The sequence below is a fragment of the Panthera pardus genome, unplaced genomic scaffold (genome assembly GCF_024362965.1).
Source record: "Panthera pardus isolate Hobbes unplaced genomic scaffold, ASM2436296v1 HiC_scaffold_27, whole genome shotgun sequence".
Classification (NCBI taxonomy): domain Eukaryota; kingdom Metazoa; phylum Chordata; class Mammalia; order Carnivora; family Felidae; genus Panthera; species Panthera pardus.
This window is the reverse complement of record NW_026526843.1, coordinates 86,713,835-86,733,583: the sequence shown is the minus strand read 5'-3', so window position 1 is coordinate 86,733,583 and position 19,749 is coordinate 86,713,835. Positions and strand designations below refer to the sequence as shown.

Sequence of the window (19,749 nt, the reverse complement as noted above, 5' to 3'; positions counted from 1 at the left end):
AAAACTACTGGCAGGCTAGGAAGTAATGACTTTCTCTACAGAATGAAACCGAACTGCTTCAGTCATATTTGAACTTCAACTTCTTTGGTTCTTCCTGTAAGATAATAGACTCTGCTGTCAACTCTTGATTCTTCTTTAAGAATCAAAGAGATTCTTAAATTTCCCAGTATTAAGAAATAGTCACTTCCTTTAGTACCAAAGGCGACATTCGTTTGGAAATAACATTCTTAATTAACTTTGCATGTCTCCGTGATCAAGGACAAACTACGTTCACTAGTAGCTCACCAAATTCATGTTAGGCCAGTTTTCATCTTACTTAAGGTCAGTTTCACGCAGAAAGAATTACTATAAAGAGTTTGTACTGACAGCTTCTAATTCACGTATACTTTTCAAAGGATGAATAATCATTCACTTGATGTTCAGAGAAAGATTATAGTTCTTGATCTTCCCCCCCCGCCACGCAAAAAGATACCACTCATCATACTTCCCACTTCTTTATTTTTCCCCAAAGAATTGTTTTCACATATTGAACCATTTCCCCAAATTTGTGACTTTTTCAATCAAAGCTTCATTTTAAAAATCACATGTGGTGGTTTGAGTCAAGAAAAAAATAACGGGCATAGAGGCATGCTATAGCTGTTCCGTGTGATGAATAAAGGCAGCTTGATTTTATCCATTTACTTATTCCATCTGTATTTATCAAACACCTATTAAGTGCAGAAGGCTCCGTCTTTCCTAATGGGGCTGATGGATAATTATGCTTTTAGAAATGTCTTCAGATTTTCCCAGATCTCTGAGGAATTATTTTCAGATCTCTTTTTTCAGTCCCACTCATTCATTTATTCAACAGATAATTTTTGAGCAGAGCCACGCCCTGTGTTAGGCCTTGGAGACAGAACAGCAAAGGACACGAACAAGGTCCAAGCTCTCGTGAAGCAGAAATTCCATTAGGGAGGCTGACAACAGGCTCATAAACAAACAGACAATATACTTTCAGGAATTGGTAAGTGCCATGGTGACAATCAAACAAAAAACAATAGTAAAGATGGGGCTCCTGGGTGGCTCTGTCGGTTGAGTGTCAGACTCTTGATTTTGGTTCAGGTCATAATTCAGGGTTGTGGGATCAAGCCCTGCATTGGGCTCTGTGCTGGGCATGGGGCCTGCTTGAGAGTCTCTCTCTCCCCCTCTTTCTGTCCCTCCCCCACTGGTGTGCACACACACATGCTCTCTTAAAAAATAGTAATAGGGGCGTCTGGGTGTCTCAGTCCGTTAGGCGTCTGACTTCGGCTCAGGTCATGATCTCACAGTTTGTGGGTTCAAGCCCCGCGTCGGGCTCTGTGCTGACAGCTCAGAGCCTGGAGCCTGCTTCGGATTCTGTGTCTCCCTCTCTCTCTACCCCTCCCCTGTTGGTGCTCTGTCTCTGTGTCTGTCTCTCTCTCAAAAATAAACGTTAAAAAAAAATAGTAATAATAAGGAGATCCAGAGTGAAGGGGACTATTATTTTGGAGTGGGCAACCAGGAAACGCACTCAGGAGGAAGTGGTATTTGAACAGAGATGTGGGTGAAGGTAAGAGAGAGTCATGTTGGGAGAGGATCATTCCAGGCAGAGGAAACAGAGCAAGAGTAGAAGAAAATGAGGCAAGGGCCAAATCACGTAAAGCCTTGTAGCCATGATGAGGATTTTGAGAGTATTCTAAATGTGATGAGAAGTCATCTGGGAGTTTCAAACTAGAAGGTGACATGACCTGATTCAGGTTTATAAAGGATGACCCTGGGGGACGCCTGGGTGGCTCAGTCGGTTAAGTGTCCGACTTCAGTTCAGGTCACGATCTCGCAGTTTGTGAGTTCGAGCCCCGCGTCAGGCTCTGTGCTGACAGCTCAGAGCCTGGAGCTTGCTTCGGATTCTGTGTCTCTCCCTCTTTCTGCCCCTCCCATGCTCATGTTCAGTTTCTCTGTCTCTCAATAATAAATAAACCTTAAAAAAAATTAAAAAAATAAAAAGGATGACCTCGGGGTCTTTTGCGGAAATAGTCTGGTTAGGAGGCGAATGCAATGAAACATGGTTAAATTCTGACTGTATTTTGAAAGTAGAGCTCTTGCAGAACTGGCTGAAGGACCGAATGTATGGTTTAGGTGAAGAAGAGGAATAGACAATGACACACTTAGGTTTTTGGTAGGAACACAATGGGTGATCGGTTGGCGTTCTCATTGCACTGAAACCGCGGATGAGGGAGGCAGAACCAAGAATTGGGATTTGGGCGTAATAGAACACCTATTGTGCAACAAGGAAAAATGGCTACCACACAGACCAGACCTGTAAGAACATCACTCATTGGAAGAAAACTCATGGGGAACAGGATTGGGGCAGGTACGTGAGTTCCACACGGCCCCTCCCACTCTGGGGTACCTTCGCGTCTGATGCCAGATGTCGGAGAGGGGCATGACTTTTGGGATGTGGGGCTTTTAAGCTGAATGGGTAGGGAAGAGCCAGGTTCTCCTCTGACATGATGAGGGGCCAGGACGTAAAAGCAGTATGAAAGAGTCGAGCTGTGCCCCATTCCTATCCTGCCAGCTCCTCTTCCCGTGTTAGGGGAGTGAGTGAAGGGTCCAGACCTTGTGCCGCAGCTGTAGGGACAAAGAGAGCCTAGCAGCAGGATTTGTCACACTAGTGCTCACGATTAAAGGAGCACCAGCTTCAATTTGGGCATGTTTGGAGGGCTGAGGTCCAAGTCTCATGGTCGACCAGGATTGATGTCCTTAAGTACTAAGCCTTGGCCAGCTTCTACGGAGATTTGCAAGAGGCCAACTTCCTCTCTACAGGGGATAAATCACAGACAAATTAATACTTACCTCGTAGTAAAAAAAAAACTTGGACTAAGTTGGTAGAGGGGTGAAATGTGCTTGGATTCTGCAAACAGTCTGAATGTAGATTTTCTAAAACAAAAACACAACAACAAACCAACCAACCAAGCAACCAAACAAAAAAAAACCTCTTGCTAATGGATTGATCTCGTGAGTTGAGGGGGAAAAGAGGTCTCGAGAAGCACGTAGAGTTTTTTTGTCCCGAACAGCTGATTTCATCTTGTTGTCACTCACTGAAATAAGGAAGGTTAAAGAAGTGCGTAGTGAGGCGGAGGTGAGATCAAGGAGGTTCTGATCTGGACATGGTTGATAGACACCCAAGTAGAGAGGCGGCCAGCACCTGGAGTTTAGGGGAGAGATCTGTGTAGCTGATACAAGTTTTGGGGTCATTGGCACATAGGCGCCTTTTAAAACCATGGGACTAGGGGCGCCTGGCTGGCTCAGTCAGTTCAGCATCCGACTCTTGATTTCAGCTCAGGTCGCGATCTCACAGTTCGTGAGCTTGAGCCCCACATCGAGCTCTGCGCTGACAGTGTGAAACCTGCTTGGGATTCTCTGCCCCTCCCCTGCTCTCTCTCTCTCTCAAAAATTAATAAATATTTTTTTTAAATTAAAAAACCATAGAGCCAGGGGACTGGATCCTCTCAGGAGCAAATATAAAAGAGAAAAGGGCCACAAATTGAACTCAGCCTGAGTTATAATCAATATTTAGAAATCTGGAGAAGGCCTAATACCCACTTCTCCTAATGCCCACTAGACTCTCAGTTGCCTACACCAAGAAAAGAAGGAAGATTCAAGCACAATATAATCTCAAAATAATGCCTGTGATTTACCACATAAGGCAGGCCTGAGACAGACCGGAAGCATCCCGTTCCAAGGCCATGGAGGAGTATTTTTGCAAACACAGATACAAAACATGACGAACATACACATATTAAACCACAGCTTTCTCTTCACTCCTCCAAGGAGAATTACCTATCAGCTGAACAGAAAATTGGCAAAATTCGTCTCTTGCAGAGATTTCAATTAAAATGATATAATTATCTCAAAGTTTTTTTGGAGAAGATTTGTTTTTCTTTCGAACGCAACATCTTATCCTATTTTTAATTGGGCTATATTTTACTCTGTCCTCCCATAAAACTACAGAACTATTAAATTAGTAGACATTCCCTTCGTGGGATATGTCTGCTTTCTGCTTCAAGAGGAGGCCTTTCAGGCCAATGTTCTTTGGCCTGAGTTACAGAGCAACGATGTTTCCTATATGGTTATTCTACCGCAGATCAGGCTTATATTCTCTAATACTCTAGGGAGAAATCATCAAGGAAATTTGAAAATGCCATCAGCCTTCCCTCCACTTTCGAATCTACAGCCAGGAATTGGTTGTGGCCTAAGCTAAATGAAGTAGACATTAAATCATGGTTAGTAATATTTAATCAGGAACCGAAAGAGTCTTGGTTGGTAGGAATGGAGCAACAAGTAAAAATTAGGGAACTAGTCTGGTCCCTCTTTGTGTTAGTTTATTTCTTCCCCTCTAAAACAAAAAGATCACAAAAATGTAATGGATCGGATTCTAAAATGTGTCAGGTAGGGGCGCCTGGGTGGCTTGGTTGGTTAAGCGTCCGACTTCGGCTCAGGTCATGATCTCTCGGTCCGTGAGTTCGAGCCCTGCGTTGGGCTCTGTGCTGACAGCTCGGAGCCTGGAGCCTGTTTCGGATTCTGTGTCTCCCTCTCTCTCTGCCCCTCCCCTGTTCATGCTCTGTCTCTCTCTGTCTCAAAAATAAATAAACATTAAAAAAAAAAATAAATAAATAAATAAATAAATAAATAAATAAATAAATAAATAAAATGTGTCAGGTACAATATATGTGTGAGCATTGCCGAGACATTTCTGGGAAAATAAACAATAACTAATGAAGGGTGTGGCCAAAACACCTACTGCTCACCCAATATTCATGTACTCTTACATTTGTCAGCCTCCTCGTTGTTGATGGGATGATGTGACTGGTTCTGGCCAACAGGCAGAAAAGGTGTCACCCCTGGGTCACGCCATTTAGGACCTCGGGCACCAACTCTTCACTTCTTTCTTCCCATACTTTGGTGACCCGAAGGCCATGTGCTAAGATTGCAACATTGCCAGTGGAAGCAGCCCGTATCAAGGAATCTCTCCATGAAAGACAACTGGTCTGGAGCGTTGCCCAACCCAAGGTGGAATTCAGGTAAATGTGAAGTAAGTCTTTGTTGTATTCAGCTACAGAGATTTGGGGGTTTGGGTTTTCCCATAGCGTATATGTATATAGTGATACAAAAGGAAACTTTCCTCAAGAGACACTCCCAAAAGGATCAATGAAATATCAAAGGGTTCATAAATAGACCCGTGTTTACTTACAAGTATAGTATATGGCAATGAGGTCTTAAATCAGTGAGGAAATACGGATTACTGGTGCATGTCTAAGTTAACAAATGAACCCCAAACCTAGTGTTCCAAAACAACAGTAAGCATTTATTGTCTCCCACAGATTCAGTGGGTCAGGAATTCTGACAGAATGGCATGGCGATAGCTCGTCTCCACACCCTGCACAGTGTTTAGAGCCTCAGCTGAGGCAGCTCAGAGGCTGAGGGCCAGATTTTTCTGAGGGTTCATTCACTCACGTGTCTGAGGCTGATGCTGGCTGTTGGCTTGAGGCTTAGTTGGGACCGGCAGCTGGAACACCCACGTGTGGCCTCTCTGCATGGCCTGGACAACCTCACAACATGGTGGCTGGGTTTTAAGGGTGAATGTAAGCAAAAAAAAAAAAGGGCTGTGCTCCCTATGGCGACCTGAGCCTTCGCAGTCACACAGCATCACTTTTGCCACATCCTACTGATTGAGGCAGTTACAATGGTTCACCCAGGTTTAAGGGAGAGAATACAGACACCGCCTTTCAGTGGAGAAGTGTCCACGTCGTATTATAAGAAGGGCATGAAGGATGGGAAAAATATATATATATACATGGACTTACCATCTCTGAAAAATACAATCTGTCACAGTGAAAATGAGTAATGTGTTTGTTAAGGAACCAATACTACTTTGGGACAAGCTGATTTTTGCCCTCCTACTATGGAGATGAGAATAACAGACATTTTCTTACACACAGATATTGGTTTGGACAGATTACTGAAACTCTAGCTAATAATTACATGAAGGAAGAGAGGCAGCCGATAAGCTTTTCTAAAATTAAAGATGTTTTGGTAGACCTTCCTCGAATTACAAACTAGTATATAGGTTAAATGTCCATATGCGTTATTTTATGTAGTTATCTTGTACGTTTGGAAATAATTGGGGTCATTTACTGAGATATCTTTAATGTTCAGAGCCTTGAAAAATTCCAGACCAAAGATATTTTTGCTGCTGCATATGAAATAGAGTTTGGGTTTCTATTTCCTATGTGTCTATGTACTGTAGTAAATGAAAAACAATTTTCTAGGAGGATCTTGGCCTGGCCCATGGTGTGCCCCTGTCTCACCTTAAAGCAGAGGTAATATGGCTCCCTATTCAGTCATATACCCTTATTAAGTGATTCCCAGCTTTTTGCAAATGGATGTCAACCCTACTCCCGGGTGGTCGACCGTCTGCAAAAGTATTCCAACATACAAAGGCTGACTGTCAGAACTTATCAGAGCGCAATCTCAAACCCTCTGTTGCTCTATTTTTCATTTAATGTTTGTCTGAAATAAAAAGAAAATGTCTAGGGAAGATTACTTGAGGGATATAGAATTCCCCCTGTTCGTAAAGAATCATACAGAATCCCCCCGTTCATTACTCTGCTCAGATCCCCGGGATCCCTTATAACAGTGTGTGCCCCCTCTCCCAACTTCTGCAACACTTTTTGGGAAGACATTAGAGCAGGAAGTACCAGGGAGTTTACATCACCCGCACCCAGACCCCTACACCCCCCTTTGGCCAATGACTGGTGGGTGTAGGACAGTTCCTTTGCCCCGGGTCAGGACAGACTCTGAGTTGTAATTTCTCCTCCAGAGCCCCCTGTAGGATCAGGTTCAGGTTGGGACGTCACTCGACCTCACACCCTTCCTCAGCTTCTTCCCCTTCTTCCCTCTTGTCTGCCCCGACGCCCTTGCCAGTTTCTCCTGGGAACACGTTTTAAAGAAATCAAATTTTGAGGGCACAAATTTGAGCCCTCATGTTAGGGAGGGTCTGCTTCTGGAGAACAAGACATTAGTGCTCTCCATTTCCTTAGATATTCTACTGTGGGGAATATGTTTAGGAATTCCCTGAGCTTGCGCCGATGGGTTAACAAGGCATAAAGACATAGAAAGTCACAGGATGAACGCATCCAAGATTAGGTAAACAAGATTAGGTAAACAGGGCAAAGGCATAGGAATAGGAAATCTCAGGATGAAAGCATCCCAGATGAGGTAAACAAGATTAGGCATTCAGGGCGGAAGCATCTCCCAACTTAGTACAATAGCAGAAAGCCGCTTTCACAGGAAGGAAGAACAAAAACAGGAACACAGAGGGCTACAGTCCACGGCAGGGCAAAGTTGCCCAGAGCAGAGCTAATTAGCAAAAGAAAGGTGCCTTGTTGACCCTGAGGTAGCATGCTCTGCCTTTCTTGTCCCCTAGGCAAGTTTAGACAAACAGATGTGGTGTCTCCTGTCTGCTGTAAACAACCATCCTCCCGGTGCCAGGATTTTGTTTTGTATCGACCCAAACCCCTGACACTGCGTATCGTCAAAACCCCCTTTCCCCCACACCCATGACTTAATGTTCACGATTTCATTGTCTCCTTGTGCACGTCCATCATGCATGCAGGCCCTCTGATCCTAATAAAAACGGAGCAAGGACCCTTACCTGGGGCTCTTGTCTCCTCCTGGACATCAGCCTCTCTTGTATTTTAATCCCGCGTCCGCACTCTTGCTGGACAAGAGAGAACTCTAGACCCAGAGTCTACGACAGATGGTGACGCCAGTGGGATTGGAACCCAGAGCACTACAGGCCGACATGGCCAGGAGGCGGTGCGACTCAAGGACTGCAGGACGCCGTGGAGCGACTAAAGAGCTCCAAGAAAAAGGCACCAGATTACAATCTCTTCCTGACGAGGTAAGAGATAAGCGAAACTATATTAGGATTCGCTGCCGTGGAACTTTTGAGAGATTTATCATGGGAGACTCCCTAGGCCCCAAACAGGAACGACACATTCGTATTTTACAGTCATTGGAAAAGGTGGCCAACATTATCCTCAATCAGAAAGCACTCCTTACATTATTATTATTTTTTTATAGATTTTTTTTTAATTTTTTTTAACGTTTATTTATTTTTGAGACAGAGAGAGACAGAGCATGAACGGGGGAGGGGCAGAGAGAGAGGGAGACATAGAATCGGAAGCAGGCTCCAGGCTCTGAGCCATCAGCCCAGAGCCCGATGCGGGGCTCGAACTCACGGACCGTGAGATCGTGACCTGAGCTGAAGTCAGACGCTTAACCGACTGAGCCACCCAGGTGCCCCACTCCTTACATTATTAATGAGTACCCAGCAACACTGCCCTTGGTTCCCCAAACAGGGAACTTGTGATCTTGACGTTTGGGAACAAGTAGGGAAAACATCTAAAGCTGGGCATTCTGAGGGGGCTAATGTCCCCCCTGAGGTGGTCCTCACTTGGTCCCTTGTCCACACTGCCCCTCTCCCCTTGAGTTCAGAGGATGTATATAAAGATGTAAAATTACCCAAAAGAAGAGGAACACCCTGAGCTTTTTTTAGTCAGCCTGTGCCTTCGGTGCCTTTACAGCCCGCACCTCCCCCTCCCTCAAAAAGATGGGACGATATTGAGCCTCTAAAAACCTCACTGACCGGTTCCGATAAGGTCCTTACCCCAATGCAAAAGTACGTGAAGGAAGCTCATAAGGCCGGTAAATTCCAGCGGTTTCCCGTTGTCAGGCAAAGTAGGCAATATGTCCATGAAGGCCTGCTCTTTCCGATAGTAAAGGAATGGCAAGAATCAGTTCAGCTGTATGCCCAGCACAGCCCTTGTGCAATCGGCATTTTAGAAAATACTTGTGGCACTCATTCCATGTAGGCCTGGGACTGGGGCTCCCTTACGAACATCGTTTTGACCCCGGCCCAACACGCTATCTATGCCCAAGGGTTTCGGGCTGCTTGCGTGGCTTGTGCTAAGCAACACTTTGACGCTGCTGTTCCGGCGTCTTTTGAACGACTGTCCGGAACAGGGCAATATTCCCAACCAAGGCAGCGAGCCCAGCTTCCAATCATTGACAATAAAACAATGCACTGAAATAGTGCAGTGGATCTTCCACAGGCCATCCATCCCTAATACAGGCACTCTAACTTTCTCACTGTTTCCCCCGATACCCTCCGGTTACTCTAACCGTATGCAGGGGCTTCTCCCTCATTCATTTCCCGGCTTAAGAACGATGATGATTAGCGCCAACTGTCTCTGGCTAAGGGTCTACCCCGGGATGGAGATTTCAAGGAATATTCTCAAGCAGCTGCCGAAACTCCTTTTGTCTCGGGGAACTTCCCTGTCTTCTCTGGCCCGATACGGACTGCCCAGATCCCACTAGTGGAAAACCAAATAATACAAAACACAACAAAAATCGCTATCTTGCTCATCTCTCTGAGCCGACAGGCTTTAGGACCACGTGAACTCTTTCTCTGTCCTCTGCGCCTTTATCTGCCTTCGGGCCTCTTGGTGGCGGCACCTCACCTTTTCTGCCTTCCCTTCCTCCCCACCTGTCAGAAAGCAAAAAACACCCCCTTAGACTTATGCCGCCTGCTTCAGATTTCCTCGCTGTTTCCACCAGAAAAAAATTGACAGTGGTAAACTTTTTTTTTTCCAAAAAAAAAAATTTTTAAGTTTATTATTGACAGAGACAGAGTGTGAGCATGCGCTGGGAGGGGCCGAGAGAGAGAGAGAGAGAGAGAGAGAGAGAGAGAGAGACAGAATCCGAAGCAGCCTCCAGGCTCCGAGCTGTCAGCACAGAGCCCGACGCGGGGCTCGAACTCACGGACCGTGAGTGAGATCCTGACCCTGGCCGAGGTCGGACGCTCAACCGACTGAGCCACCCAGGCGCCCCAACAGTGGTAAACTTTTAAGGGGACACAGCTGAAATCTAATTAAGGTAGACATGTCTTTTGAATTATTAAAATTAAATAATAAAACTTCATTCTACTAAGGTTTACTAAAGGTCACATAAACTCATGTTATCTCTGTTCCAATTTGTCAGCAGGGGGACGACTTAAAGGAATGGTGAACTTTGTCCGTCTCATAGTTTTCAGGCATAATTGTTAAAATAGCTTTCAGGGTCTTTGGTAACCTAAAACTTGAACGTTTTGCTTAAATGACACATTGAATTAAGTTCGTCGGACATTTAGGCCTCTTCCAAATCAAATGGGATGCTGCAGCTTTGCTTGCTAAACATAGGTTTATGCTTCTGACTTCTTATGGCAAAAAACCCACAAAAACTAAGAATATTTAAACCCATTAAAAAAAAAAACCATGCTCTATGCTTAATAGATTCATAAGTCTGCCACCTAAAAAATTTCTGATGTAACAGACAGTTCATAATTGCTTACTACTTAGTTTTCAAGGGAGACTAAGGTTTCTAAAAGTTAACATTCTGCTAAATGTAATCAAGGCTAATGGAAATAAGTAACTTCGTCTATAAAAAAGTAAGAGATACGTAAGAAAGATACAAAAAATGAAAATACATTTTTGTTACAGGTAATAAATAAATAAGTAAATAAATACACACATATATTTATAAATAAATAAATACATACATATATTAAAAATAAATATACACATATATTTATGTATGAACATATACATATATTTATTAATTATAAATAAATATAATTTCACCAAAAGGGTAAAACAGGACACAATGCCCTTTTTAAGTTGTTTTACTTAAGCCTTGGTTGGAATTGCCCATTCCTTATAATCCACAAAGCCAAGCAATTGTAAAATGAGCACATAATACGCTCCAAAATGAGCACAATATGTTAAAAAAAACAAAAAGGGGGAGATACTCCTGACTGCGTGACGACCTCAGCTCCTTCTGAATTGTGCTATGATTACTCTTAAGTTTTTAAATCTTAATCCTCAAGGACTACCTGCCGCTGAGCGACATTCTTCAAAATCAGATAAACCCTCTCAAGCTAGGACGCTATACAAAATCCCTGAATGGGGGTCCACACAGACTGGGCCCACTAAACATCACACCCGGGGTCGAGAATATGCTTGTGTTCTTTCAGATTCCAGACCTCTGTGGATTCTCTCTCAGTTGGGGAAGCCGTACCATGGCATGGTGGAGACCCCCAGGATATCTTCCAATGAACCAGGACATCCAGAGAATGACTCTGAATGAGTAGCCACCACCCCCACCCCCTTTTTCAAGATGGAGGATGCCTCTTCATGGACTCCTCATCCTGAAACCACTCCACAGACCATCAGCCTCCAAACCATCCAAAAGCAAAAGAAGGACCAGGAGCTGGTCATGACGGTCCTCAAACACAAGACTGGAAGAACCAAGAAAAACAAAAAGGGGCAACTGTGGGGAATAAGCTTAGAAATTCCCTGAGTTTGCACCGATGGGTTAACAAGACATAAAGACATAGAAAGTTACAGGATGAACGCATCCAAGATGAGGTAAACAAGATTAGGTAAACAGGGCGGAAGCATCTCCCAACTTAGTACAATAGCAGAAAGCCGCTTTCACAGGAAGGAAGGACAAAAACAGGAACACAGAGGGCTACAGTCCACGGCAGGGCAAAGTTGCCCAGAGCGGAGCTAATTAGCAAAAGAAAGGTGCCTTGTTGACCCTGAGGTAGCATGCTCTGCCTTTCTTGTCCCCTAGGCAAGTTTAGACAAACAGATGTGGTGTCTCATGTCTGCTGTAAACAACCATCCTCCCGGTGCCAGGATTTTGTTTTGTATCGACCCAAACCCCTGACACTGCGTATCGTCAAAACCCCCTTTCCCCCACACCCATGAGTTAATGATCACGATTTCATTGTCTCCTTGTGCACGTCCATCATGCTTGCAGGCCCTCTGATCCTAATAAAAACGGAGCAAGGACCCTTACCTGGGGCTCTTGTCTCCTCCTGGACATCAGCCTCTCTTGCATTTTAATCCCGCGTCCGCTCTCTTGCTGGACAAGAGAGAACTCCAGACCCAGAGTCTATGACATTCTACTAGCTTTCTGTGAATTAGGGTGACTCACTAGAGAGTAGGATACATGGTGTAGTTCTTTTTGGTTTTTTCTTTCATTTAAATTCAAGTTAGTTAACATGTAGTGTGGTATTGGTTTTAGGAGTAGAATTTAGTGGTTCATCACATATAACAGCCACTGCTCATCCCAACAAGTGCCCTCCTTAATGCCCATCACACATTTAGCCCATCCCCTCACCCAGCACCTCACCAGCAACTCTCAGTTTGTTCTCCGCATTTAAGAGTCTCTTATGGTTTAGTTCTAACGGATCAGAATCTAGACACCAAGGAGATCCCTAGGAGATCTGTGTGTACATTAATGTTCCAGAAACACTTTTCTGAGAAAGTGCTTTATGAACTGGTTCAAGAAGAAGTAAGACACTGGAATAGACCAGAAATAGAAATGAAATAGACTGGAGTAGACCAGAAATAGACCGTGGAAGAAATCACAAACCTTGTCAAAAATGAATTATTGAGTTATTTTCATTTTTATAATATTCCAATGCTATTTAAATAATTCCAAAGTAGAGAAAGCAATGGAAAGTTTCCAACTCATTTTACGAAGCTAGCAAAACCACGATGTTAAAACCTGATAAAGATTAAACACTCAGAGACAAAGCTTATTAAATAGTCCAGCAAATATGTACAAACAAAAATCCTAAACATTGCATTCATTAACCGAATCCAGCGTGAAAAGAAAAGAATAGTACACCACAATAGAAACAAATTTATACTAGGAATGCAAGGATTATTTAATATTTAAAAATCGATTCACATAATTTATCACATCAAGGGAGAAGAGAAAAAAATTCAACAGACATCCCAAATTAATTAATCAGTGATAAAATTAAATACCATGCATTACAAATATGTGTAGTAAACTGGGACTAGAAGAGAATTTTGCCAACATGATAAATAGCATATTTTGCAAACCAATGAATTACGTCATTCTGACAGGCTTTTCAATTGAAGAGAGGAATAATATAAGGATGCTTCACATCATCACTATTCTTTTTCATTTGTTGTAAGTCCCAAACCACATAAGGAAACAAGAAAAGAAATGGGAGGCATATACACTGGAGAGAGAATAGAAGTAATGCCATTTTGAATTTTTTTCTTGAAACTTCAAGAAAATCATCCACGAAAAGGTTGTCACTACTAGGAAGTGATGGGCACCAACACAAATTTACAAGTATCGATAACTTTCACATATTAAAAAATAAATATTATTTCATTCACAAAATGAACAAAAAATATAACCTATTTACAAATGATCTTAACAAGAAATGTGCAACACTGTGTAAAGAAAACAGGGGCGCCTGGGTGGCTCAGTCGGTTGGGCGTCCAACTTCGGCTCAGGTCATGATCTCAGTCTGTGAGTTTGAGCCCCGCGTCAGGCTCTGTGCGGACAGCTCAGAGCTTGGAGCCTGCTTGGGATTCTCTCTCTCCCTCTCTCTCTGTCCCTCCCCTGCTCATGCTCTCCCTCTCTCAAAAATAAATAAAATAAACTTTCGTAAAATAAAAAAGAAAAGAAAACAAAAATGGACTTAAAAGAAGAGTTTAGAATACAATGCAGAAGCACCCTGTATTTCTGGATAGGAAAACCCATTATTACTAAAGTGTTAATTCCTCCCAGTTTGCTTTACAAATGTGATACATTTCTAATCTAATCCAACACCAACTTCACATTCTTGCAACTTGACCAAAGGCTTTTCAAGTTTATCCAGAAGGATAAACAGGCAAGAATAACCAAGAAAATTTTTTAAAGAAAAATGAGAAGGGACTTGAAGCCAAATGTTGAAATATATTATAAAGCCGCAATAATTTGAACAATGTGGTGTGGATGCAGGACTAGCCAAACAATTCAAGGTAACAAAAATAGAAAGTCCAGAACAGACACGGGAATGTTTAAGAATTTAGCATATGATAGCTGTCTCATTTAAAAACCATATTTTTATAGAACTTGACTAAATATTTGTGGAAAAATTCATTTAACTTCATTACATTCCAGAATAGATTTCAGCTGGGCTAAAAAAAATGTAAATTTTTAGGGGGAAAAAAAAGCACGAACTATTCCAGAAGAGAATATAGATACACATTTATGTAATTCTGGAGTGCAGTAGGCTTTTCAAATCATAACACTGAAAGCAACATCACAAGAAGAAAACACTGGTATCTTTCACTCTATAAAAATATTAATACATAAAAGCAACAACAATACATATTATAAAATCAAGCCTAATGTACCCCTCTGGTGGAAGAGCACAAACAAAATTGGGAAAACATCATGACTACATATGAAGCAGAAAAATAAAAAGAGACACCATAAAGAGCTTTCACAAGTCAGAGAAAAAAGTAATGTTGGAATTGGCAAAGGCCAGGAAAATGTAATTCACCAAATTGCAGAGCCAGTCGCTTTATTTTTAGCAAAAGTGTAGCTTCTTTAACAACAGAGTGCAAATCAAAATAACCACAAGGTATACATCACCTTTTGTGTAGTCAACTGACAAGGCTGAAATAAAATTACAACACACTAAGTTTGGTGAAGTGTGCCACCACTGGTACTCCCAAATACAGCTGGCAAGAGTGTAAATTTTATAACATTCTGTGTAGAAAAGTGGTCAGATATACATATACATATATATATATGTATATATGTGTGTATATATATATATACATATATGTACATATATATGTATATATATATGTGTGTGTGTATATACATATATACATATATACATATGTACATATATATGTATATATACACACACACACACACACACATATATATATACATATATAGACGTATATATACACGTGTATATATATATGTACACGTACATATATATATACGTGTATATATATACACGTGTATATATATATACACGTGTATACACGTGTATATATATATACACGTATATACACACACACACACACACACACACACACATATATATATATATACGTGTATATATATGGACCATTGGGCTTCTGGGAATTTGTCCTTAAGGAAATAATTATACATTTCTCCAATGATTTATCTGTAAGTACATCCACAGCCTCATTTCTTATAATGGCCAATCTTGGAAACCAACTCACTATTCTCTAATAAAGGATTGGCTCAATAAATAAATGCCTTTATCTAATGAAATACCTAGGAGCCATTAAATGTATTTTTTAAAGAATATTTAATGACATGGGAAAATGTGCATGATATATAGTTTAATTAAAAACAGATTGAAAAATAACATGCAGTTTGAACTTTTTGTTAAAAATTACATTCATGCATAATATAAGACAGGAAAAGCACATACCGGAATGTTAACAATGCTTTTTTCCTAGATGCTGGGATTTCAGATGATTTATAACATCTTTTTTTTTTTGGCTTACCTGTCAGTTTCACATTTTCTTCCGCGAGCACGCACTCTTCTATAATCAGAAATTGTCAATACATTAAAATTAAGTCAAAAATACTTTTAAGAAGTCAAAAAAGAGAAACAAGCAGTCTCGTGGACCTCTTGGTGTGTCTGCTGGAAAAATCTGTTGTCAGTATGTGTGTGTCATGACAGGCAGTGCCTCCTTCAGGGGAACACCCTGGAGAGATTCTTATCCATTCTTGATAAGAACAACCAATGACAGTTGCTCTTGTCCCGAGCAGTTGACCTGTTTTTATCTGATGGACCCTATGAACCATGTAAACCAGAAAGCTGGGAGACAACCTATGTTCACCTCTGTAAACAAGAGTATGAATCTATGTGACATGTAATTGTTCCGCTTAAGAACCTTGTCATCTTGTATTTTGTGTGTTCCAGTAAGTTAGCTTAAGTCTTTCCAGGAAAGACACAGAATTGGTATAAAGTTGTAAGTACACCCGCTAAGGGCTGTGAGGTAATACAAGAATTTCCCAGCATGCAGAATCATAAAGCACAGCAGAGGGGAGTCGGTACCAGCCCCACAAAAGAACTCATTTCTTAAACAGCTGAGAATAGGTCATTCATTCACTCAACTAACATTAGTTGAGGGGCTATGATGTGCCAGATCCTGTTCTAGGTGCTGAGCAGCCGTACAGCGAATAATGAGAAAACTGCATAATTCCTGTTGTTCTGGGCTGAATTGTGCCCCTTCCCCGTTCACGTGTTGGAGTCCAAACCCCCAGCTCCTCAGAATGTGACTATATTTGGAGATAGGGTCTTCACAGAGATCATCAAGTTAAAATGGAGTCACTAGTGGGGCGCCTGGGTGGCTCTGTTGGTTGAGCATCTGACTTTGGCTCAGGTCATGATCTCAGTTCATGGGTTCGAACCCTGCATCGGGCTCTGTGCTGACAGCTCGGAGCCTGGAGTCTGCTTCGGATTCTGTGTCTCCCTCTTTCTCTGCCCCTTCCCCACTCATTCTCTCTCTCTCTCTCTTTCTCAAAAATAAACATTAAAAAAACAAAAACAGAGTCATTGGTGTCGGCCCTGACCCAGTAGGACTGGTGTCCACATGAAAACGGGACCTTTGGACACAGACACCCATAGAGGGAAGACAACGTGAAGACACATGGAGAAGAAGGTCGTCTTACAAGGGCAAGGAGACAGGCCTGGAACACATTCTCCCTCACGGCCCCCAGAAGGCACCAACACCAACAACACCTTGAGTTTAGACTTCTGGCCTCCAGAAGCATGAGACAATGAACTTTCTTTGCTTATGTCATCCAGCCTGTGGTACTTGGTTATGGCAGCCCCAGGAAATGAAGCCAGTCACCATTGAGGGGGAAAAGGAACCAATAAGTAAACAGACAAACAAGTATATCATTATGAGTGGTGAACTGTCCGGGTTGAGTACTCAGGACAGCTTGTTGCCGTGACCTGAGGGATGAGAAGGAAGAGGCCCATGACTTGGGGGAAATCATCCCAAGTAGAGGGGCAGCACGCATGCAAGTCCAGGGCAGAGAAGAAGTGAGCAGGTTCCAGAATGTAAGAGTCAAGCTAGGCCGAACAGGTCCTACGAGGAGGCACTGGTGACAGACATCCGGACCCACTAGGAGTCCTCAGCACCCAACATGGGCCCCATCATTCATTGCTCACTTGCTTTTTTGGTCGAGTCCTTCGTTGTAAGAAGTATCTTCCATCACAGACACGTGAATCCAGAAAGTCTGGTGGAGTAGAAAGACCTTCTTCCAGGATTCATCTTTTTTCTATTTTGGTTTAGTTCCTTTTTTTTTTTTTTTGGTCTTTTTATTTATTTATTTATTGAAAACATTCCAGGAGGGGCGCCTGGGTGGCTCAGTCGGTTAAGGGTCCGACTTCAGCTCAGGTCACGATCTCACGGTCTGTGAGTTCGAGCCCCGCGTCGGGCTCTGGGCTGATGGCTCAGAGCCTGGAGCCTGCTTCCGGTTCTGCGTCTCCCTCTCTCTCTGCCCCTCCCCCGTTCATGCTCTGTCTCTCTCTGTCTCAAAAATAAATAAACGTTAAAAAAAAAAAAATTAAAAAAAAAACAAAAACATTCCAGGATAATCAACTTACATGTACGCGTGTTCTATCAGTTTCGGGTATAGCACCAATATAGCAACTCACCAGTTCTATACGTCACTCGGGGCTCATCACCACAAGGGCACTCTTAATTTTGGGAAAGATCGCTTCGTGATACTGACTCTCTGTACTTGTGAAACTCTTTTCCCTGTCCTAAAAACTTCCGGGTGCCTCTAGCATTTCTAGGTCACTGCCTGATCCTGGTGAAATGCGTGAAAGAGTGGCGGCCACCAAGTGAGGACTTAAGTAAGCAGAAAGACTGTGACCCCATGGTCACGTGTGGATGGAGGTCTACACCTGGGAGTGTCTCGGAATCCATTCAGTTCTTTTCACGCCCTCGCGGTCATTCATCAACCACCTGCGGCCACTCATTCAGTTGCACCCTTCGCCTCTCGCTGTCACTGAGACAGAGGGTGTCTTTCACCCCCTCATTTTGCTCTGAGGTCTAATTCCCAGTTGCCCAGTGGAACCATTATCTGGCTCTTCAGCAGACAGACACTTTAACTGGGCTCTGATAGTGTCCTCTCACTCGGATCAAGATTTTATTCTTATCACCAAGTTCCCCAAATGCTTATTTGGCTAACAGCAAATGCTCACCATGCAGTTACTTCAAAATTGATGCTATTGAAGGCTCTGTCACACATCAAACTGATCCTTCAGTAACTGCATTAAAATAGATCAGGGGCGAGGGGGGGTGGTGGCTCAGTCAGTTCAGCGTCCGACTTCAGCTCAGGTCATGATCTCGCATTTCTTGGGTTCGAGCCCTGCACCGGGCTCTGTGCTGACAGCTCAGAGCCTGGAGCCTGCCTCAGATTCTGTGTCTCCCTCTCTCTCTGCCCCTCCCCTGCTCGCACTCTGTCTCTCTCTCTCTCAACGATAAATAAACATGAAAAAAAATAGATTGAGCCCTTTAAAGTTATAGATTTTTTGGACTCATCATTCTGAGCAGATTTCTGTATTCATTTTATACACAGTACAAAGACAAGACTAAAATGGCTTCAAGACACTGATTCCAGTTAAGCCAAAGCCATTTTTTTTTTTTTTTACAATCTAATGAAAGTCATCTATTCTCCCCCTCAAATCAGTGGAACAGAAAGGAATTCTTTAAAATGAAAAAAAAAAAAAAGACCCAAGAATATTATGAACATGCTATGCAATATAAAATTTAATACTGCAGGCTGATTCTCCACTAACTTTTTGTTTGTGCATTTCTAATGTAGACATACGGCATTGAGAGCCCATCTAGAATACTAATAAATAAATAATGGCTGAGCACAGCTGAGAGAACGCCCCACTATATGCACAGTGTAAGTGTGCACAAAGTAAGGCCGATTTGAGGGCACCTGGGTGGCTCAGTCAGTTGAGTATCTGACTCCTGATTTCTGCTCAGGTCATGATCTTGTAGTTCGTAAGTTGAACCCCGCCCCCTCCCCCACGCCCTTGTCAGGCTCTGTGCTGGTGGCATGGAGCCTGCTGGGGTTTCTCCCTCTCCTTCTGTCTCTTTCTAAAAATAAATAAGCTGAAAAAAAATAAATAAAGGAAGGCTGATTTTGAACATACTCCCTTGCCAGTTTGTAATAGAATGCTAATATTATTACTCTTTTCTTGTCATTTGCATACTTGCCGATAGCCAAGTAGCCCCCACCCCCAGTATGTCTGTTATGGGTACAGAGCCCCAGGGACCTGTATCCACGGGAGGTGGAACTGTTCTCTGGCAGTTTTCCGGGTCAGTGAATATTTTCCACCACGAGCCCAACATGTCCTACCTGTCTTTGTCCACTCCTACAGTCTCCATTGTTTCGCTCCATTGAGAAGTCAATACTTTTGAAACATCAGGGAATGTTGCTGGGTGGTTTCCCAACAGCAACACATGGGAACTTTCCAGCCAACACAATAGCCTTTTCTCAATAGGTCTTTGCTTTTACTTCCTTATAGCTTGTCATACACTTGGCCCTTTCCTCCTTGAAGTCATCCCCATGTGCCCTCCATGGCCATGCCTTGTGCATTCCCATCTCAGTGGTTGAGCGTGGAACCCACTAGGTGTTTCTTTCCACTGATTTACGAATTACGAACAAATCAATGCCCCTCTCCTCTTCGAAAACTCCCGAGACCATCCCATCTTGATCTGACCTGCCACTGACTGCATACTA

The 19,749-nt window shown here is 42.8% G+C and overlaps 1 protein-coding gene across 2 annotated transcripts in view; it reads right to left on the bottom strand.

Moving 5' to 3' along the window:
• The window catches only part of NDP (norrin cystine knot growth factor NDP), a 52,229-nt gene extending 36,606 nt beyond the window's left edge, over nt 1–15,623 (bottom strand). Inside the window, exon 1 of one of the 2 annotated variants that reach the window (XM_019417337.2) lies at nt 15,477–15,623. The gene's annotated coding sequence lies outside the window, so the exon portion shown is untranslated. Of the gene's footprint in view, nt 1–7,711; nt 7,879–15,476 lie in introns of those variants that run through there. The other variant, XM_019417338.2, reaches the window with a different exon arrangement.
• Nucleotides 15,624–19,749: the final 4,126 nt, after the last annotated feature.